The sequence below is a fragment of the Serinus canaria genome, chromosome 6 (genome assembly GCF_022539315.1).
Source record: "Serinus canaria isolate serCan28SL12 chromosome 6, serCan2020, whole genome shotgun sequence".
In the NCBI taxonomy this organism is placed as follows: domain Eukaryota; kingdom Metazoa; phylum Chordata; class Aves; order Passeriformes; family Fringillidae; genus Serinus; species Serinus canaria.
In genome coordinates this window covers 273,417-297,134 of record NC_066320.1, presented here as the reverse complement: position 1 = coordinate 297,134, position 23,718 = coordinate 273,417, and the positions used below count along the sequence as shown (strand labels likewise).

Here is a 23,718-nt window from a genome sequence, read left to right as displayed (position 1 = left end):
CCAGACTGCATTGATTAAGGGATGTCTGGACTTGAACATGATTGCATTAAGGCAGATAATGTCTTAATGTGGAACAGATTTTATTGCTCTGGACATTTCTTTCCCTTCCCTATCTCCTTACTTACAAGGCAGGATGTACATTCCATTTATTTTTTACTGAAAAATAACAACTTGATTTTGTAACTGAAATATGGTTTAAAGCCATAGAAAAGTGTTAAATGGTTAAAAAGACATTTACTAAAACTAAAACTACTAGATTATTAAGTCTACATTTGAAGTAACACATAATTAGAAGGATATAGCTGACAGATTTATTTTCTGCCTCTTCAAAAAGCAAACAAAGTAATGGAAAGTACACAAAGAAATTAAGTAAATATGAAAATTATCAAAACACTGATCTTTTAGTTGAGACAGTTTAGGAGCCTATGGCACTCATACCTAATTAGTAAACAAGATCACTGATTTTAGAACATTATGTGAAAAATTACCACTCAACAACCTATTAGGTATTTTTGATCTTTAATCTAGCATTATGCACATTACCTTTTTCTAAGCATCATATGCATATCAAATGTTTACATGCAGAGATGGGTAAAAATGCATCTCAAATTTTAAAATGTAGGAACTTGTTCATTGGCCATGCAGAGTAGTCACGGACAGAAAGGGATGAACCATGTAATTGCTTCTCAAGCAATACATGCTAAATAGTACTGACTAATAGGATATAGTTAATATAGACTAATAATAAGAGTAATAGTGGATCAAACATATGAGCCTAGGGCTTTTAAGGTCCCATGTGTTCTATATTTATGAACAGCTGTGCATGTGCATACAAAGTAATTTTCCCAAAAATAATGCTGATCAAGTTCCTAATTACACGACATTAACAAATACCCTTATAAAATTTTCTCTTTGCATAAAGTAAAAAACATACTATTTCAACTTTATGGCCCATAAACAAAAAACCCCAAAATACACTTTTTTTCAGGCCAAGAGAACTGTTTCTTCATTGACAAGAGACTGGCAATATAATGTATTTGCAAATTAACGTAATGACATCCAGAGCTAAAGTACACCAAATTGTGGAAGAAAAATTGTCTTCTGTTTTGAACAGCAAAGCTGATGTACAATCCTTATGACAGCCAAATATTCCAAAGAATTAGTTTTAACAAAAGAAATAGTACGTAAGTTGCCTAAGAAACTATCAAGCTTCTCAGCTGCTGGTCATATGCAGCTATTTTCATATAACTTGGAGTTCCACATGTTGGCACTTCTGTTGAAGAAAAATATCAGCACTCTAAGATCATATGAAAGGAATTTTAGTTTGAAAATATTATTTTAAAGATTCTTGAGAATTTTTCTGCTTCTTATTTGGAGACCAAGATGATAAATGATGTAGACTATTTTCTACAGCTCCAGTTGCAGATATCCTTTCTCAGTTTCTGCTGAATACAATTATTGCACATTTTGAAAAGATGACATCCAGGTTAGATGGGGTTAATCTCATATATTACATGCCAAGCCACTGCACAGATATACTGACTTGCAAGTGGAACGCCAGTGTCTGATACTTGGACCAACTTCTCTATTAAAAATTCCCTACTCTATAAAAACTAAAAAGCACTTTTTTTGACATTCAAATGTTTGTTTTCTTGAAACTTTTTGCCATTTAAGGCAGGGGAATACTGTTAAGCTTATGGACTGGCTTGAATTTCTCCTGTCAGACCACACTGGTGGTCTGACACAGCTGAGGACCAGACCCACCAGTGCCACCCTCTCAGTGGCACCCCTCACAGTGGGATGACAAGGGCTGGGCCAGCACAGGATAAACTAACCTGTACAATTCTGGGAAAGACTAATGGAGACCATGGAGAAGAAACAAATAGGAAACTGCAAACCTGCAAGTAACCTTTCTGATTAAACATTGGAAATTGTTCCTTCAGAAAGTTGTACTATTAGTCACATAATTATTTTTAATCAGCTTGATTTCTAAGCTTTTCTGTTGGAGCAGGAAAGCCTGTCCAGAACTGTGCCCATAAGAATTTGTTGTATAGCACTACAAGGCTTGATTTGGTTGTGTTTTTTTACAAGCCTTATAATTTGTGAGACTTCACAAATACACCCAGAATTGGTGGCTTGATTATTCAAACATCCTTTTTCTCTCCTTCCCAACTCGAGAGCCACAACTTAAGCCCCGGATCTCAAGAAGAGAGCTCAGTGCATGCAAAATAAGCTTTTTTTGTCTTGACTCTGGTCAAATCATGCCACAGAAATCCCAAGTCTTCTGTAGATAGCAAGTGATTGTTCTTTTGTCAGGCAATGCTCCTTCTGATAAGCTCTCAGCACACCAGATCAAATCAGCTTCAAGTTACACTATTAAAATTAAGGCACTCTCCTACCACTTCCAGATTTCATAAAGTGGTATCTCAAGTGCACACTCCACACATCACTGGAACATGATTCTCTGCTTGGACAGCTGCTAGAGACATTTTCATCTTGGGAAAAACAGCTTAGCTTGCTGATCAGAACAGCACACCGGGAATGGTCTGAGGTTTGTTTAACACAAGTTGAGGATTACAAGGATTACTGTAGGGCAGTCAAATGTCCTTCTACTGCAGTGCACTTCATTCTGAAATTAGTACCAACCTGGAATTGTTTCTTTATGTTTCCAAGATACACTTGTTTATTAAACTTATTTTCTTGTACCTTACTAGATAATTGCAAAGATGTAAGCTCACATTTCATGTCTGAATTTTTAATAATTAACAAATAAATATCATTTACAGCTTTGCAGTTTGCACTGACCAAACCAGAGAATTTAATGGGGTACATTTTGTTCTCTAGCCTCAGTCAGGTTCCCTAGTAAATCTAAGAACTAGGCAATATAAAGGAAGTGAATTCATACAGGAGGTTTCTGGACCACAACACAATATAGCAAACACCAAACCCCCTCTCCCCCATCCCATCCCATCCCATCCCATCCCATCCCATCCCATCCCATCCCATCCCATCCCATCCCATCCCCTCCCATCCCAGCATTGTTCTGGTTATTGACACCCCTTGTACACCCTCTTTAAGCAGTTCACTTATATAGGAAAGTTTAGCCCAGGTTTCAGATCCAGCTCCGTCCCATGCAGAATTGCTAAGGGAAGCTGTCTTTCAGGATTCCTTAGGACAATTAAATGGACAAAAATTACAGTACCAGCACCCAAACAATCCCGCTGGGATCAAGAGAAACTAAACCTGCTTGCAGCAGGGTGCATGAGCTTGAGCTTCTCAGTGTTATATTCTCATATCATGTACCTTCTCCACATTTCTCAACACAGAATTAAAGATCCTTCTACAAGCCAGTCCTGCTGTGCAGAACCTGATAATCAGAGTAATTTTCAACAGACGTTGGCTCATTCCTTTGAACTATAGTTGCTTATAGCCCTCCAGGGCAGTTTGGAAACCAGCAATTATTTCAGGCATATTTTTAAGGCATGATCCACAAGCAATCAACAAAGAGGATTAAATCCTGCAAGCCTCTACAGAGATCATCCATTGTCCTGACAAGCCTGAAGGCATTGGGGCACAGGACATCCAATGTATTTGAACCATCACATGGTTGCTTCTCACTCTGAGCACGCTTCCAGTAATTTCTCTCTGCACATACAAAAGGGCCATTTTTATGGAAACATTGATAACTGGGATTGAGCTAATCACTGACCTAAGCAACCCTGGCTGCACACCTGTAAGCCTTTGTAAGCAGGTGGGTCTGGCAAAAGAAATCTGGTTCATGCCTTACCCTCTCACCTACAGATTCCTAACATTTCATCCATGAGTTCTGGAGCCTCTTCTCTGTCCAGGAGGGAGACAGATTCCTACATATGTGTACATTTAGGACAATGCATTTTTTGAAACCAACAAGAACACATTGCTTTACCGAGAAAAAAGTATGTGAAAAAAGACAACTATTTTATCCTGTAAAATGCACAAAAAGAACATTTTTTTCTTCTATCAGCTAAAATTTAAGTTTCAAGATGTGACAAATGAAAAATGCACATAAACTTCATTTTTAATAAAGTACTTTTCACCAAGATAAAAAGCCTTCAATCGCTGAAATATGGAATGACTGCCAAAAAAGCATGAGTCAGCTTGATGTCAAACTTCAGAAAACCTTTATTTTACATTTTAGCAAGAGTAATTAGAATTGTATAAGTAACTAGACAGTCAAAAACAAAAAAGTCACTGTACAAGACTTATCTGACACTCAGTCTACCTTCACATCTGTGAGCTCCTTCCCTCATTTCCAGAGGGAATGAAAGGAATCATGACAGATGCAAACTATGGAAGCCTCAAATCCTGGCAATGTGTCAAAAGCAACAGGTACCTGAGCCCTTCAGTTCAGCCTCTGTGTGCAGAGCCTGTGTGAGTAACTACAGAAAAATGTCTGTTTCTATGGAGAAGAAATAATTAACAGGCAGGTCTTGAAAAACCCCCTGGCTTTCTGAGTAATTCTGTATCCTACTGTGAAGGAGGGACATGAAGGAAGCAATGCAGTACATGAGTGGGACTGTCTTGCCTGAACCAGTACAAGAACACAGAGACTTAACACAAAAACCTAATAAACTTGGGAACTGAAAAAAGCACAGCCCTCCAGCAGGGAGCTAACAATACACTCTAAGCTTTGACAACTGTAAAGAATTACTGGTTTACAGCATTCTTCTGTTTGAAAACAAGTAGGACTGGGATGCAAGTATGACAGTGTGCCTAACAAGAACTCCAGATTCTCGCCTAAAGGCAGGCTTTTGGAGTATTGTTACAGCAAGTTACAAGGCAGCTGTACCCTCATGATCCTGATTTGAAAGAAACATGGCATCTTATGTAGATAAAAGACAATGGGTAAATGCTTCTCATTTGGGGATTGAGAGGTACAGGTGAGCCTGAAAAGGCCAAAGGCAAGGTAAACCCTGAGCTCTGACTAGACTCATCCACCCTTCTGGTGCAAACAGCTTTAGACAGGAGTGTCCTGCAGCCTGGCACTGGGGAGCTGCTAGTGAGCTGCTATCAGACCTGAGCCCCCATGCCCAGGCTGCTTTGCCAGCAGCCACTCTGGGTAACTTTTTCCAGTCATCAAGGAGGGAGCAAACAGCAGCAGCCCCTCTGAGGCATCACAGCCACAGAGGGGACTCTTCCCATCACACTGCCACCCCAGCTAATGGGGAGGCAGGAAGGGTGCTCCTCTGGCACAATGATAAATTAAGCAACCTCACCAGGCAGAAAGATGAGGCACCACCAAGCTGTGGTATGGATTAAGATCTCCAGTAGTGATAATACATTTAACTGTGTGGGAGATCCATAAATGCCTTATGCGGTTTATTTTGTAAAAGAAAAGAAAATCCCTCAAACAAACATTGAAAACATATTTTGGATAAGACAAATTTTTAAGGTTCTGGTGGCATCTGTCTTTTTAAGATGGTTTTACATTAAATCTAATCTCCACAATTACTCAGATTTCTATTTTAAAGCCAGCAGCTAAGCAAAAAAAAAAACAAAAACAAAACAAAACAAAACAAAAAAAACCCCAAAAAACCCCAAAAACCAAAAAGGAGCCATGTACAAAGAACCAACAACAAAACCCCAGAAAAAATCGACCAATCAACGAACTAACCAACCAACCAAAAAAAAACCCACCACCCCCACCACCAAATTTTTCTTTTTTGCAAATAAAGAAGTATAGAGATTCCTAATCTTGTCTTCCACCCATGAGGGAAGCCTGCTTCGGAGACAGAGTGATCAGATTCTTGACCTGATCACCACCAGAAGGGCCCTGTTATAAACTTTAAGGATGGTCTAACAGGGAGGAGTACCAGCTGCAGCTCCAGGAGCCAGCTGCATGGGCAACCCAGAGAGACCAAATTTTGCTGTTCACCAGAACTTCCAATAAACAATAATAAACACTCTTGCTCACCCCCAGCAGAGCTGCCCCGAACAGAGAGCACAGCCAGCCTCAGGAGAATCAAAAGATAGAGCAGGTTGTAAATGATGGTGCTTTCCAAGTAAATGTCACAATTTTTTTAATATTGTCTTGTCCAACAGAGACAGTTGTTGATGACTGTAGGAATGTGTTCCCTGTTGATGGAGAGACAAAGTTATCCTTTGTCTCCTTAAAAAGGAAAGAAGCCCAGAAGTTTCTCTCCTCAATTAGGTAAAAAGACACCTCATAAGACCTTGCAGACTTCACCTCAAACATAAGGATAGCCAACTGGACAGAAGCCAAAAAGTCCCACCTAAGCAGTTTATTAGAAGAGAACAAAAGGAACTAATCACTTTTGTGAGGTGTTTTACCAGGAGAAAGAGCCTCTTGTCCCGGCTCGCTTCTTCTCTGTAAAGAGCTTTGTTACTTTGCCTTTGATTAAAACTTTTCTGTTTCCAGCACTGCCACAGAAGCCATCCGGCTGATTTTATGCCATCTGAGGTGGCTGAGCTATCTTGGGTGTGATATAGATCTCCAGGTGCTTACAAGACCTGGCTCGAGCAGACCCTTATATCATGTGGCACCTGGACTGGTGATTTCTCATATTGAGAGACACTGTTTGGGAATTTTCGATTTGCCATCGATCAAAATAGGACATTTTTTCCTTGATCTTGCATTTTTGGAGTGTGCAGGCCTGTGACTAGGTTTTTGTGGTGCCAAAGAAAAAAACCCAGATAAAGGAGGATCTGAGTCCGTCAGAGGGGGTCACAGATCGAAGCCCAAGCTGGTGAGAAGGGGCTGAAACCAGGACGGGCTGGAGAACATGCTGCAAAGTCCTAAGGACCTCTTCAGACACCTGCGATTGGCTGAGCCAAGGCTGAGACACCACTGTGTTTCCAGACCTGGGGGAATCAGACCAAAGAAGACAGCTTCTCTGAAAACCATCGTTGGGTGATTTAGAATGGGGAACAAGCTGTTTGTAGCGGATCAGGATCTTTATTTTTATTTGAACTATAAATTAGAAATTCAAGATGTAAAGTTTGAGAAGCTTAAAAAACTCATCAGATGGGTTTTCACAGAATTCCTAACCCTAAATACATGTGAGATGCTTACCCTAGAGTTCTGGGATGCTGAGATTATATAGTATGGAAAAGAAAAAGAAGTCCAGCCTAAAGCTGCATCCAGTATTCTGGACGGTATTACAGTTTGTAACCTTGGAAAGTGAAAAGCAAGCTAGAGACAGCCACAGAACACCATAGACCAGAGAGAGAGCTGACCACAGGCCACAGCAGAAAGAAAGGAGGGGAAGCAGAGATTCCGAGACCCCCACCCTGTCCCTGACCCTCCCTGAAGACCCCCGACCCTCGTTCATATGGAAGAGAATCAGCATATTTCAGAGGTCTATTACAAGCCACCTTTTCAGCAAACGTATTCACGCCTCATGATCTAAGGCAGCTTTGTACGTCTTTGCTGTCTCCAACAGAGTATTCTCTCTTGGAACTGGCATGGAAAACCTTACTAAATGACCTTTTAATACATTACGCAAGAACTCCAGCCACTGCAAATATAACACTAGATCAGCTTGCTGAGGAGGAAGCCTACACAGACCCACAAAGACAAGCAAGGATGCTCAATAGATAAATCCTTCAGAATGTTAAGGAAGCAAAGACTGCCCTGTTCCAGGTGCCTGACGGGAATAAACCAGAACTAGACTTCACAGAAATTAAACAAGGGAAGGATGAGCCATACATTAAGTTTTGGATAAGCATTTAAAATTGGCATTGGTTAAGCAAATTCCTATAGATCGTGCCAGACAACAGTTATTAAAACGGCTTGCAATTTCTAATGCAAATCCAAGCTGCAAAATAATATTACGTGCATTGCCACAAGACCCCAAACCCAGCCTAACAGAGCTAGTGGATGCTTGCAATCTCCTGGGTACCTCTAAATACATAGCAGCCATGCAGGCAGAGGTATTAGCTAATGCCATCACAACTGCACAGGAAAACACCCTAAAGTAGCAGGAAAAAGCTGTAGAAATTCAGACACAAACCCTAGCAGAGGCTCTAACAGCATTTAAAGGGGCAATTGAAAACCAACAGATGCCAAAGGATACATGCTATTCCTGTAGTTAAAGAGGGCATTTTAAGAGACAATGTCCTAAACTACGAAGGAGGCCACCTCCATAAAAGAGTGGATACAGAGGTCTTTGTCAAAATACTAAAAGTTTTTTCCTAGCACAGGGTTGTCTCCGCCATCTTCTGGGAAACTTGCAGCTGAGCACGGCTCAGTGGCGTGCCATTACACAAGAACCACTGTACTAAAGGTCAGAGACCACCACAGGCCACCAAGCACAGAACTGCAGAAGATCATTGCAGGACTACTGAGCACAATGTCCCCACATACCAGATTCGAGCTGTCTACAGCCCAGCCATTAATGCTAACAAATGCTGTTGCTCACACAATATCCACAGGACAGCTGGGCCCTGAACCACAACCATGTCAGTTCTTAATAGTGGGAGTGAACAGATCTCATGCAGAAGGTTTCTATATCATTCAAACTGTGTTATCTGTCACTTGTTCACTAGAAATCACTGTATTATGTCCAGACCCTCCATGTTCCCTGCCTAGAGTACTAACCATAGCACAAGCATTTCTCCTACCAGAGTCACAGAGCAACACATCCCTCATCTCTTGGACCACGCACATCAGCTGTGGGTGGCCTCAACTCACATGTGTCCTGAAGCATCTTGGGAAAACCATCACCCTCATTGGCCTGACAGATACCGGAGCAGACGTCACTCTGATATCAAAATCAAAATGGCCACAGGACTAGACCAGCTGGAACAACTGGCAGGTATTGGTGGTCACTGTGAAAGCTTTCGTAGCTTGCACTTTGTCACATTTGAGGGACCCAAAGGTCATGTTGCCACCACAAAACCATTTATAGTAGGAGCTGATATAGTTCTTTGGAGAAAGGACATTCTTTCCCAGTGGGCTCTGAGAATAGAAACCGATTTTTAATAAAGGCTGTTGATGGACATAACACACTTGAACTCATATGGGCATCTAATACACCTGTCTGGGTCAGCCAGTGGCCCTTACCAGAAGAGAAACACAGTGTATTAGAGCAGTTGGTACAGGAACAGTTAAACAAATATAACCTAACTCCAACTACCAGCCCCTGGAACACTCCAGGTTTCATAATTAAAAAGACAAACAGTGGGAAATGAAGGTTATTGCAGAATCTCAGAAAGGTTAATGAAGTGATTCAAGAAATGAGTTCTTTACAACCAGGTTTACCTTCTCCTGTTATGATTCCAAAGGATTGGAAGTTAACGATTATTGATTTAAAAGACTGCTTTTTCAATATTCATTTGCATCCAAATGATGCACCACAATATGCCTTTTCCATCCCATCACTAAATCAGAAGGCCCTGATAGTATAGGGATAAAATGTTTCTAAAATCGTGGAATATTCAGGGGAGTTAGAAAGGAAGGATAGGCCTGGTAGGCCCTGGGAAAATGTTAGGCTGCACCAGTATAATAATTTAATTACTATGATAAATTATGATTGTTAAAAGAGATGATTGTTTGGTAATTGGATATAATCATTGTTTAATCGTAATCGTAACAAGAATCATGAAAAACGATGTTGGGGGGTTTTGATGGAAATTGCAAAAATCCATGCTTGGATGAAATCAATGTATACAATGTATACAAATCAATGTATAGAAAAATAAAAGTTTAATAATTAATACGTAAGTTATATAATGATAAGGGCATAAAAACATGTTCATCCCAAACCCATGTTGAAGTCAGATTTTGTTCTGTACCCCTGACACCCAGAGCTCTTCAATAAAAGCACCTTCATATAATCATTCCATGATTATGTGTTTCTGAATGCTAACAGCCCCTTTAAAAAAGATTTACCATTGGTTTGCACTTCCTCAAGGTATGTGTAACTCTCCGAGTATATGCCAGTGGTATGTAGCAAAAGTATTTTCCTCAGTTCATGTACAGTACCCAAATTCCCTCATCTTGCATTATATGGATGATACTTTAGTAGCAGCAAAGGACTAAGCATCAGTGCAGGAGACAACAGATCAGGTCATCTCAGCAGTGGAGAAAGCAGACCCACAGTAGCAAAGGAAAAAATACATACATTTCCTCCCTGGAAATATTTAAGAAACAGAATCACAGAACAAAGTGTAACTCCACAACCACTCCAACAAAGGAAAAATTCAAAAACACTGAATGAAGTGTAGCAGCTGGTGGGGACTCTGATCTGGCTTTGTCCACTGCTATGCATTTCAAACCAGGACTTAGCCCCTTGGTCTGATCTATTTAAAAGAGACACAGCTTTAAACTCACCATGAGACTTCAACAAAGAAGCCCAAAATGCTTTAGATAAAGTGATGTGAGCCATCCAATCACTTCAGGCTCATCAATATAATCCTAACTTGTCTTTTTTGTTTGCAGTTTTAGGGTAGAGTCCACAGCTTCATGTTCTAATATTCCAGTGGGATCTAGAGAAGAGGGACCACCTGATAATCTTAGAGTGGGTTTTCCTATCTCATCAGCTGGGTAAAACTATAACAACTTGCCCTGAAATTATATCCCAATTGATTATAAAAGCTAGATCCTGAATGTTTTCCCTTTCAGGAAAGGATTTTGCAGAAATCTTTCTGCCTGTCACATTCATCTGTTTGAAATGGTTAATTCAAAATTCAGAGGTCATGCAATTTGCCTTAGAAAATTGTACAGGAAAAATTTCAGTCAATTGTCCCAAACATGAACTACTAAATTCATCTTTAAAATTAATTCATAAGCCCTTAAGAAGTCATGCACCCCTAGATGCAATCACATTTTTTACAGACAGTTCAAGGAAGTAAAAAAAAAGTCTGTGATTGCTTGGCAAAATCCAGAGACCAAAAAATGGGAATCAGATATTGAGGAAGTAGATGGTTCTTCACAAATAATAGTTAATGGCAGTCATACGGGTCTTTTCAAAATTCACATTTCCTTTTAATTTAGTAACTGACTCATGCTATGATGCAAGTGTAGTGGAGAGAGTAGAAGGATCTCTGTTAAAAGAGGTTTCCAAGGACCAACTATACAGTTGCCTAAAAAAATTAATCTTCCTTTTTTCTATTCAATAGGAACCTTACTTTGTAATGCACATTCATTCACATTCTTCATTTCCAGGTTTCTTAGCAGAAGGCAATGCAACGGCTGATTTGTTAGCCATGTCAATACAGAATACACTTCTCAATGTTATTGAACAAGCCAGAATGAGCCATGCTTTCTATCATCAAAATGCACTGCCTTAGCAAGAATGATTAACATCTCTCAGAATCAGGCAAATGTGATTGTTCAGTCATGTCCAGATTGCCAAAAATTAACCATACCAGCAATAGCAACAGGGGTTAACCCTCGAGGCTTAAACAGCCTGCAGATATGGCAAACTGACATCACTCAATATCAGTCATTTGCACGGTTCAAACATACACACTTGTCAATAGACACCTTCTCAGGAGCAATTTTCGCTTCCACACATCAAGGAGAAAAGAGTAGAGATGTAATTAAACATTTCTTACAAGCATTTGTATCCCTAGGCATTCCTCAAGAAGTCAAAATGGACAATGGACCAGCCTACCTTTCTAACAAACTGCAAGAGTTTTTTAAAACCTAGGGTATCAATCAAACAAACACATCACAGGTATTCCACATTCTTCCACAGGCCAATCTATTGTAGAAAGAGCACACAGTTCACTGAAAATGATCCTTGAAAGGCAAAAGGGAGGGACAGAAGTGCTGTCTACAATAGAGAGGCTGAATATCTTTTTAATTTCTTAAATAATTCTTTTATAGAGCAGGTACCACCGATTTTCAGACATTTCAGTAATACCAGTCAAGCAAAGCTCAGGGAAAGGCCACCAGTCTTCATAAAGATTCCAGAGACAAGACAAATTTCAGGACCCCATCCTCTTGTGACTTGGGGGCGGGGGTTTGCGTGCATTTCTACAAATGCAGGTCTTTGATGGGTCTCTGCAAAGAATGTCAAACCACAGGTACAGCTGATCCGAGAGCAGCAGAAGATGCCAGAAGAACGTACAAACAACTAGAGCAACAGCTAGAAGCAGAGACTGTATTTTCTAAATTTGCACTAGTTAAAATTGTTTTAAAAAGTTTTGCACTGAAAAAGTTCTGTAGGTTATTGTTGTTGTGTCAAAAAGTTATTAACCTACCTCTAAAAATGCTTTAATATTCTATATGTTAAAATCATATATAGCCAGAAATTTGAGGTTTGCCTGGGAAAACACATCACCAAAGTCAAAACAGAAGAATAGTTTACCAACAATAAAAATTAGAACCAAATTTAAAAATTATTAGCATATCTAGTAATTGTCAACAACGGTGAGAATTTTTCAGATCATGTTCCTTTCTCCTCTTTCGTTTTTTAGATAGATAGAAAGGGTGAGAGATGGCAGACAAGTTTAGGCTTTCTCTCCAGTCCTCATGTCCTAAATGACCAGCGCTGTCACTGGCACCAGTCTCACCAAGCGCCAAATAGCACATGGACCTGAACTCATGCACAGCGGTGCTGTGCACCTAGACAGCAATTCTTGCACCTGGCTCTTTTGACACCCATTGTACCCTGTTGCTATCAGCACAACATTCATGGAATAAGACATAGATTCCCAAGTGATATTTTTCCTCCTACAGAACATTTTTAACAAAGAAATTCAAAGAGAACCTTCCAAAAGAGGCCCTGAAAAGCATCTAAAATCCAAGGCAATGCTTCCACTAACCCTTGATTTATATTATTTAATTCCTTTCAGCAAGAAGGATAAATTGCAACAAAATCATGCTTCAGTTATTTTCAGGGCTAGTTGTTTAAGATTATTAGAACCGGAAAGTTATAAATATACACCCTATGAAAGTAAGCATCAAAAAGAAAGATGAGCAAGTGTTTTTCTCTAATGCTTACCAGCGTTCAAATGCAAAGATCAGTATTTTTTATAAATTCCAAGGTAAGTGCATCTTTGGAGACAGCATTTTATTGACAGAGAAAGCTTTGACAAAGACTGCACACTGAAGAGTACATAATTTGCTAACATGTACTGCTTTGCTAATCTCCATCAACTTAATGCTTCAGTATTCAAATTTTCATTTGAAGTGGCAAATTTCAAGTCCTTTTGGTTGAAGGGAAAAGAAAGATCAGTCTTTGCTAATGAAACAGTGATGCTTATGCAAAACTCCTTCATAGAATATTGAGATCTTTTCCATGCTTTAAAAAATGAAAATACTTTATTCACCATGTGGCAATCAGACTGAATGAGTGTTAGACTGCCAAAACATATATGGTAAAAAGCCCACCATGGGTCAAAAGCTGTCAGATGGCTGATCTCTTTCCCCTGTATTTCCTCTCATTCTCTCTGGAGGGAAAATAAATAAAAGGACATGGTCCACATTTATTCTCTGAACTTCATTCATTCAGTCCAGTAGTAGTTTAAATTATACAAGGTTTGATTCCATTCTGCATGGATGACGTTCACCACCGCCATCTTCTTTCTTTACTTCCTTTCTCAGGTAGAACAGCAGTACCTGGTAGTAATCCTCCTGGAAGCTCCACATACATCACTTTTCCTAATGCTCTGGCTGAAACAGTCCTACTTCGAAAAGCTGTTGGCACTTACAAAATACATCAAAGCAAATGAAAAGCAACTGAAGTGCTGCTGCCCTGATGGTATCTTTGCTTTTGTCAAGAGCCACAGTAAAATAAAAATGTGTAAGTTGACCAACTGTTATCTCTTGCATCTCCAAAGAAATTTTTGACAGCACAGCATAAAATATATACACCATAGTTTTTGCAACTAAAAAATATATAGGCCACAAACTTGTCATGAGGACACTACTCCTTCCTTTGAAAACCACTGAGATGCGCTGGTAGTTAAAACCTAGTGTAGAACAGTAGCACAAACAATTTCTCAGTGAGGACAAGAGAAGTTGTGTATCCTCCAAAATTCTGAAACAGACCTTCAGGAAACAATGCTCAGCCCCAAAATTGAATATCTACCTCTTCACCCATCTGCTGTTTTCTACCTGGGGCACTTCAGATTTATGATCTAACAACACCAACAGCCCCAATAGCCTGCCCTTCCAAAAAACCCTTCTCAAGCACTAGGCATCGTACCAGGCTGCGATGCCTAGGACCCAACTCCATACTTTAGTGCACAGTCCAGCTTGTAATTTTAGCCGATCCACAAGTACACTTGTAGAACAGAAATGCAACAGCAGAACCACAACTTCAGACTCTGCAGCTGTTAAATTTGACAAGAAGCAGTAATAGAGTGGGACATTTTCTCTAGTAGATTATGGACAAATATAGACATCCATCACTGGAATAATTACAAGAAATGTCTAAAAATTAATTACAACTCTATCCATCAGCATATTTATGCCAACATATAATCATGTGGTATCTAAGCATCTTACAGAATTTATGTCCAGAAGAGAGCATTAGTATCATCTTGTCAGGCTTGCTGAACAATACAAGTCATAAAACTATACAGCAATTTCTACAATAAGCCTGATGCAGCTGGAGTCTCATCTTCCTATTAAAAAACTAACAGTTTAATACTGAGCAAAGAACTGTTAAAAAGATCCTTAAAAACAGGTTTTGCCTTAACTGGGAAAATGCTCACCCTACTATCTGCAAATTTCAGCAGCTTCAGCACCCAGCTGAGAGATTATCATAAATGCGGTTCAGAAACTTCAAAAAGTTCTGTATCTATGTATGCACTTAAAGACTAAGGATGATGAGGAAAGTGAGCATAATAACTGTATTACATAATGAACAACTTGAGAAACTCAACATACATTTCTTCAGAAGAAACACGGTCCCTTCCCAAGCTTTAGCAGCAAAGGTAAACAGTGAAAATTTGTCTTCTCTGTGGCAGCTGAGAAGCATAAAGCAAGAACTACAGAAAAGCACAGGAGAGCACAATGTCCCAGTGAGAATGGAAGATGAAATGAAAATAAGGACCTGTCAGCTGGTACAACTTTTAGTGCTGTGCTAAAGCGCCTCTAGAACTCACCTTGCACACAAGGTACCTGGAGTCTTATGAGAAAATGTATCTCATAAGAGGCATCCCAAATTGTATGAAAGAACAAAACTTACTACTGCTTTTGGCTAGGAATCGAAAATCAGAACTGGGATTTATATTTGTCACTGTGAAGTGTTACATGCTAAGGTGCAACAAAACTGAAACATACCTGTTATGTGTCTGGACAGATTTTTCTATTGCCAAGGAAAACTCTACTGTACTGTAAGTAGAGAGCATGCATCTCTGTTACGAAGTAGAGAGCTTTTTGGGCTTGTAAGTACCAGTATAAATTATGAAACCTTCCACTAAAGATCATGCCGGATGTGATTTACTAAGTTTATTAATTTAGAGATGGAAGAAAATGCCTTAGTTACCGCTCTGAAAAACAGAATCATTAGCACTTCAGGTGATGACTGCAGTGAGAAAAAGCAGGAACACCTTCCTTTCCTGCTTATGCAGAGGGCCTGAGCTGGATTTTCCCTCTCAAACACCCTCTTCCCAATTCCACATCTCTCATGCAGGGCAGAATTTTCTGAACCTAAAACACCTGCCCTCTGTACCTTGTCCCTTCCTTTCACTGAGCATGTCAAGACCTCTGGATGGTGAAGAGCACTGCAACTCCTGATTAGCAAGTTTCTTTTTCAGTGGAACGGAAAAACAGACAATCTTTGGGGCTCTTCCACACAATTAGACTTTGGTGAGAGAGGGAGCTGGGATTCATAAATTCATGGATGATTTGCAACTTGCTCAGTGACTTCACCGCTTTCTGTTCAAAGTCACTATACCAAGATCATAAATTTCAGCTTCATCTGCTGCCTTTGATGATGCCCTTTGAAGACATCCATACCTCTCTGTACCTGAGAGTAATTTCTGCTGCATACTAGTTGCAGTACCAATAATTATGCTCTTGAAGATTATTTCATTCTCCTCACTGATTAATATTATAAGGAATTATTTGATCCCATTGAGAATATTCTCAACATGAGATAGTGAAGAATTACTGTTTAAATAAACAAAATTTTCCAAGAATAATTACTTTTGACATCAGATAATGGCAAAGCACTGAAAAGTAATGACATTTATAATGTACTGTTCCTCTCCTGCAAGATTTTCTGGAAATGACCTTGTAAGCCAGTCTACTTGTTATGGGGAAACTTAAGTGGTACAAGATGGCAGTTTACATCTACCAGTATGTGCACTGGCTGCTGTTATTAAAGCTCACAGAATCACTGATTGAGCAAGACCTGGCAGTTGTATTGCATAAGCTCCAAGATATATTTCATGGGGACAGTTTTCCCAGCTCACATTTCATTATTTGCACATGACACATGCTGAATTCACACTGGATGACTGAAGCAGGCTGAGTCAATGCCATCAATTTCAGCAGAAGAGCTGACGACTTTTGTCCCCTTCAGCTACCGTGCACTTAGGGACATAAAGACGGCCCTTGTTTTTTTCACAAAGGGGAATGTATTACAAATTGCATAGATATTTAAGGTATTCCTCCAAAAAGGGCGGAGCAGGCCTATCTGAGAAAAAAGATAATTCAAGTCAATGAAATAGTCCTAGACAGCAAAAAAATTAATTCAGGTACTGTGAATGGTATAACAACGCTCTTCCTCACATCAGTAAAAGCAGTGATAGCAGAAAAACAAGCAAACTGACATAACTGCATTGGATGAATATTTCAGTGGCTATCTTGGGCAAAATCCACATCCATGAAAATATTTATGTTAAGACTATACTGCACTATACCGATAAGCTAATCTGACTCAAGTTTTGCTGCCCTGGAATAAGAGCAAGTAACATCAGCTTATTAACTACTCCAAGCAGCAGAAGTCTGCAATAGCTGGAAACAAACCTTGGAAAAGTAGCTCTCCCCCCTTCTGCAGCTATGCCCATTTTACACCACTTCTCATCTCTAGGAGCGCCAAAACTTGAGCTAAATTAGCAGCACTTCAGCACAGAACTTCTAACAGACACACAAACAAATGTGAAGATAAGATCACGTGGAGCAATGTCTGCAGGAAGAGGACTCGAACTGATGCCTAGAGAGGCTGATCTGGAACAGATCAAGAGAATCAACAGAGTCAAGAGAATAAAGTAGGTATTTATTAAAAGGCCTTGAAAGGATACACCTTGGCAGTACAAGAGTTTGCCCAGGGCTTCACCCAGGATGGACCCAAGATGGTAACAAGATGGACGATGGTCACAAGTTTTCACACTTCTATAAATTTTGGTCCATTTACATATTGGGGTTAATTGTCCAGTTACAGCTTCAGGTTACCTCCTGGTTGCTTTCTTCAATTCACCACTGTTTATGCTTTTTGGGCCTGAGGCTGTAACAGCTGTCCTTGGTTCTCAAGCTGGAAAAGGATTGTTTTGTCTAACTACCCTGTGAAGAGAACTTACTAACACTTAATATGAAGTTCAAAGTTACACACTGAAACAGTACAGAATTTGAAAAATATGAAAGCTAAAACTTTAGGCATCAAATCTTCCTTTGTTTTGCAGAAGAAGAGTCTGACTAGGACTGCACAACTACTTCCCATCCAAATATAGTCAAATAACACTCTCTTATCCTACAACTGCCATGTTCTTGATTGATAAAACCACCTGGTGCCTTCTTAGTACTGACTTATTAACAGCAATTACCTAGGTATTTGAAAAAAAAATCTGCTAGCAACCCTAGTGCAGTTTCCAAACTCATTTTGCAATGCTGGAGCACCAACGTGCTGGGTCCTGTTACTTTTCCTATTAAACATTAACAGGGAAAACTGTGAAACTGGGTACACTCTAACGAAATATGGTTGGCTTGCAATGTGGCACCCATCATGCAAATATCCCTTCTCATTGCCTGAAGTGTGATGCTGATCTTCCTAAGAACACCTGTCCCAATAAAAAGGTAGTCATTTATTACTCTCTAGAGTACAACAAATCAAACTTCAGGTGGTATTAGAAGAATTTGCCCTGACAAAGAGTTTTATACTTCCTTTTTGACAGGTCTAGTACACCATCATCATACTGAAAGAATATTTTTTGTTGCCATTAAAAAAAAACCCAACCAAGAATTGTTGTAACTTGTGAAACAAGTAAAATCCACAAGAGAACAGAGCAACTTTGATGTAGAAAAAGAGGATTTTTGATCCTTTGTTCTACTATATAAAAAGAATTAAATGTGATCTAATCATTTCCGTGACTTTTCAAACTCTGTTTGGCTTTTTAGTTTCCCTCAAGGATTTGAGTGAACAGCTAAACTTTAAAACATGAACAAAATCTTACAAAAAGGGCAAGGGAAGAGAGCAACAGGAAAAAAAAGGAAGGAAAAATGCAGAACACATAAGACCTTAGCACATAAGGCAGGTATATGATTCAACATGATTTCACACAAGATCTTCCATCGTTCCCATAGTCTTGTCTGCAATCCTTTGAGTATATGAAGCACAGACTGAAAGGAGGCCACACTTTGTGCACTCTTGCACCAGACACCACAGGGATCATTTGACCTCATATTGCAAAACAAGCCATCTTTATCACATCAAATTTCATTACAGCTGAAGTCCTAATTCTGGAAAAATGAAGCAGATATTCTCATTAGCCCATAATTTCACTGCATACTTTGCTTCTCAACTAGTAAAATCAAGAAAAAAAACCCAAACAAACACCCCAAATCTAAAAAGGATATAAAGCATCATCTATTTCCCTAGTGTTCCATCCCCTTTTTACAAAACCATGCTGCTAACAGTAAAGACCTCTATGAAATTTAACCTGTATTTTTATCCATGGTAGCCAATACTTTCCTGTACAATCACTAAGCCATTTCCCAAGCTGGGAGTGGAACCACTCTACATAAAGGCAAAAGCAGATAGTTTAAATCCAGGATGAGGACAGATGGATCACCACCCAGGGTTTGGCAGTGACAGCCTGGAGCCACAACTTGCCAGAGAAAGGCAGACTCCAGCGGAGCCATTCTCCATCCCCATGTCCAATTCCCCAGCATGCCACATGTAAAGGTGTGCAGCTGGACCAGTGCTGCTCCTGCACACCCATGCTGATGGAAGCCAGCCCTCCCAGGATGGGCAGGACAAGGGGAAGTGCTTCAGGCCACAGGGACATGGTTCATATGAGAGTCCAAACTCTCACCTTTTCAACACCCCTCCTGAAAAGATGGATGTGTGCAGGAGCCACTGCATGCAGGTTTTCCTGCATCCTGAAACAAAGCTCCTCTTTCCCTCTCTGGGAAGCTGCAATAACAGACTCACACCTGCCATACCTGGTCTGTATCAGGGTCTCCGAGGTAAAGGATCTCATACTGCATTTTATATTCTTTCTGCTGAATTTATATAAAAATAAATTTGTCAAAAGGTACTGTTAAACAGACTGAATAAGAAAAAAACTGAATATAGAAAGCAATTTTAAATTCAAAATCTTTACTAGAGTGACTTAATTAATTCAGAAGGTTTATAGATCACTCAGATCTCCAACAGGTTTTTACAGCTCAGATAGGGTTTTGTTAAACTAAATTTTCACTCCATCTAAATCAATTTTAGAGAGAGACACTATTAAGTATTAAATTTTAAGTAAATCTTTCTTTAAAAACTCAGACTCTCTTGAAGAAAGGTTTTCATCACAGTATATTATTTTAGATTTTCATAAATTATGATAAATGCAACTCTAACACAAATGCCAGGTTAAAAAACCAAACATTAACAACTATATTTGCACTGTAGTTTGAAGTGAAAATACAACCTGCAAAATACTTCTTATATATTGACTTGTTTCCTCTCACTGAAGTTTCAGAAAAGAAAGAAAATACTGTCTCCCTAATATTCCCCCTTTTTTTTTTTTTTACTCAGTATATGAAAGAAGGGAAAGTAAAAATCTCAGTATGTCGAGCAAACATTTTCGAAACTTGCACAGTAGATAAAGTTTATAGGGGTCATCCTCAATTGCTTTACGTCAATTTTTCCCTTGGTGTTTTCACTGGGAAAAAAGCAGAGAAAGTAGAATGCAAAATACAGGGACTTGCCAAATTTAGCTGTTTGAACTGCAAGGGTTCAGTAACTACAGCTGAAAAGTGAGTAAGTGAACTCCGTGGCTCCTTTTTTAATTTCTGGAAACTCATATTGTGCTATCCTTGTATATCACACAACATGGGCTCTGGCTTACCATGTAAAACAACTGTTCTGCTAGACAGGAAGTTCTCAGTGTCTTGGCTACATAAAGAGCTGCTCACTATTACCCAAGTTTCTTGAATAAATATTAGTGTTTAGGTTTCTTTTCATGCCCACATTTGTTTTAAGTTCACAGGACAGCTGTTGAGCAAGAGATCAGTGCTTAGTATGAGGACATAGTATTTTTGAATCATCTATGTAAAGTGAAGTTAATCCTCTGTTCACTGGGATAATGGCAGCAATCTCCAATCTGTATGAAAAACAGGAGTCTGTGTTCAGGGGTGCTTGAAGGTGTGTGTCTTCAGGAAAATTAATTACATTTGTACACTTGAAAACAAAAATCAGCAGGTGGGACGTTATGAGGAAGTTGGATGAAAGAATGCCAAGATGAAGTACCAGAATTTTTAAGAATTTTCATTCTTTGGAAAATTACGGTGTCTTCCCCCTCACTTCTGAAAGAGAACATCCGTCCATTCCACGTAGAAATTCAGATGTCTCTCCAGTTCTGTGTGGATGCCTTGCTAGAGCCATTCCCACTGGGCTCCCAATTGAATAGCTAGGTAAAGCTGAACCACCTTCACAGGATTACAGAGTTTTGGAATGTGGAATAAATAATTCCCATGACTAAAACGAACTGCTTTTATGAAGAGGTATGGAATATAACAAGGCCAGAACAAACAAAGAAAATTTTAAGGCTTGACATCAAAAACCTTTGATAAATTGCTTTATTCTGCCAGCTATTCACCTATCTTCAGCCTACATCAAAAATTAGACATTATCTTGCCTTTCTCTGAGCATGCAAAATGCAAGTTGTGTGGATTACGTGAGACATTAATTCTTCTCTATCAATAGAAAACTTCAGAGACAACAGAAAAAATATTTTCAATTCACAGACTGAAGCGTTGAGTAATGTACAGAACATGAGAAGAAATTATTTTTCTCTGTTCCAAAATAAGAACCCAGAGTCATGTAAAATTAGCAGGAACAAACCTATTTCCAGAATATAGAGTTCTACTGTGGAAGTGCTTGTAGATGTACAGTGGCTCAAAAAGAAATAGAAAAATCCAATGCGAAAAGTCCAAGACAGCACTTTAGGCTCAGAAAGGTACTAAGCCCACAGCACTGGACTCAGAGCATGCACCTAACAAGATAATATCTGCCTTTCCCTTCTAGCTCTTCATAACTGAGAATGTCTGACTTGGAGTGGAAATTTTACTTTCATCCATCAAAAACCTATTTCCAGGAAGTGAGAGTTTTCCTTCATAAAAAGCAACAAGAATACATGGATCACAGCCAAACTTCTACTTAATATAATTTTGATTAAAGGTCATTGGAAAACAAGCTATGAGCTAATGAAGGGCTCACAGCTAAATCCAGTGTACTGTCCTGAAGCCTGGATTGAGGCCACGCTCTGGGCAGACAAAGGATTAACAGATAGCCTCCTCACATCAACAGATGATAAGCAAGCACCACTCTCACCCTTCTGGACCTCTCTAAACCTTGTGACACCATTAATCAAGTTAATGCCTACTCTAAAAGGTTCACAGGAGTCAGGGGGACTTTCTAAGACAGGTGTAAGTCCATTAGAGAAATACGCTCCATAGGACCATACATTAACAAGACACTTAACTGTGTGGCCAAGTTTTACCTAACCAACCTAAGAGAAGATAGATTCAGGTGAAAAAAAGAAGGCTCTATTAGATAAAAGAACATGGAATTCACCTCAGCAATGCATTCTGTTTTCATGACACAAATTCATTGAGAAAAGGAGTTCTTGGACTTAGAGTTGAAATCAGGGTCTCACATTAAGTAACACTTAAAACCAATATTGACAGTGCTGCTTGTACAAATTGGGAACATCCTCTTGGTGACCAGCAACCTGGCTGCAGCTGTGACCTCTGGTATGAAACATTGCCAAGTACAGAGAGCAGAAAGAGCATCTATCCAGGGCATAGTTTCCCTAGAGGTCAGTCCCAAACTGGAACAGAAGACCAGTCCCGCCCTTCTCAAAAAGGCTGAAAATACATTTATCTAAAAGGACAGAAAATATGAACTGATAAAACCTAAAACCTGGCAAGACAGGAATTAGTTAAAATGGCAGCGAAACAACTTAGGCATAACATTTGACACAAAACCCTCCCTGTCCCAGCTCTGTCTTTGAAGTGCAGTTTTCAGGCTCGTGTTAGAATCATCAAGTAAAAGATATTGTAAGGAGAAGGAAAGATCATGAACGGAGAGGCAAACATAGACCACTAGCATTGTGTTCTTCAAATGCTACATTCCATGAGGAACTTTAGATCTACCACAAATTTTATTTTTACTGCTTATTTCCATCTCATCAACTTAAGTATATAATTTTCCAAGTTCAACCCTATATATACAGAGGGAAAGAACTACTATGAATTCACCTAAAAAACTATAGTTAGACTGCATTATTTTCCCTTGTAAATGCTATGGCTTAAGTTCGATCATATTTTAATAAAAAAAAAAATTCAAAATTAAATTGAATATTAAAAATTTTTAGAAAATTAAACTTGATAACATTTTTAATATCCCCTTTTACTGACTGCTTTTGGCATTGACCAGCAATTGAGCACTAAAAAACTTCTGTTTGCCTGCAGGTAACCAGTTTCTTTTTCCCCTGGTTATTACTGACTCCAGACTCACTTGTGCTGGCTGATAATTTGCCATTAATTGTGCACTTTGAGTAGCCTCTGAGCTCAGATGTCTCACAGAGATCAAATTACAGAGAAAATAATGATATGAACAAACTGAAAAAGACAGCATAACAAAAGAAAAAAGCTAGCAAAATAGTCCTTACTGTCATTTTCTCTAAAAGGTGAAGGAAAATATCTGGAATTAGCAAGATGATGGGCATGAAGCAAACCTGGTGAGGATAGGAAGCGAAAAAGTTCTAAAACTGATTATCTTAGTGTTCAAGTGATCTGTGTCTATGGTGATAATAGGAAACATTAATTTTACAATAATTCTAAGTTTTTTAGCTTCTATTTTCTTGTTATAATATTGCAACCTTCTCGGGAAGCATTCCAATATACTCATGATTGTATAAGATACTACTTTCAGAAAGCACATAGATCTCAAAAAACACATACTTGCGTATCCTCAAGTCTTGCTGGACAGATTCAGTTCAGCCACTTCCACCAGCTCACACTAATGTGTAAATTAACACAACCCTCATTTGGGATAAGACTGGCTAAAGACTTCTGCCATTGGCAGAGAAGACACACAATGCTGTTGGTTGGCTGATGTGCTTAAATCTCACAGAAAAGGGAACCTCTGCTGGCTGTACACACAATTAACTTTTCTGACCAATAGATTTTATCCTTTCATTACAGTCCTATTCACCTGTAACCATTAAAATTTGCTTTGCAACCTGTACAACATTTCCCTCCCAGTAATTCTATAGTCTGCAGTCAAGAGCAAAGCAGTTCTTTAGTCCATAGCAGCAGAT

At 39.1% G+C, this 23,718-nt stretch overlaps 1 long non-coding RNA gene across 1 annotated transcript in view; it reads right to left on the bottom strand.

Annotated features, from left to right (window-relative positions):
• The window catches only part of LOC108962920 (uncharacterized), a 42,323-nt gene extending 18,873 nt beyond the window's left edge, over positions 1-23,450 (bottom strand). Inside the window, exon 1 of the long non-coding RNA XR_001991652.2 lies at positions 23,360-23,450. This is a non-coding gene — a long non-coding RNA (uncharacterized LOC108962920). The remainder of the gene's footprint in view (positions 1-23,359) is intronic.
• Between the last annotated feature and the right edge of the window lie 268 nt (positions 23,451-23,718).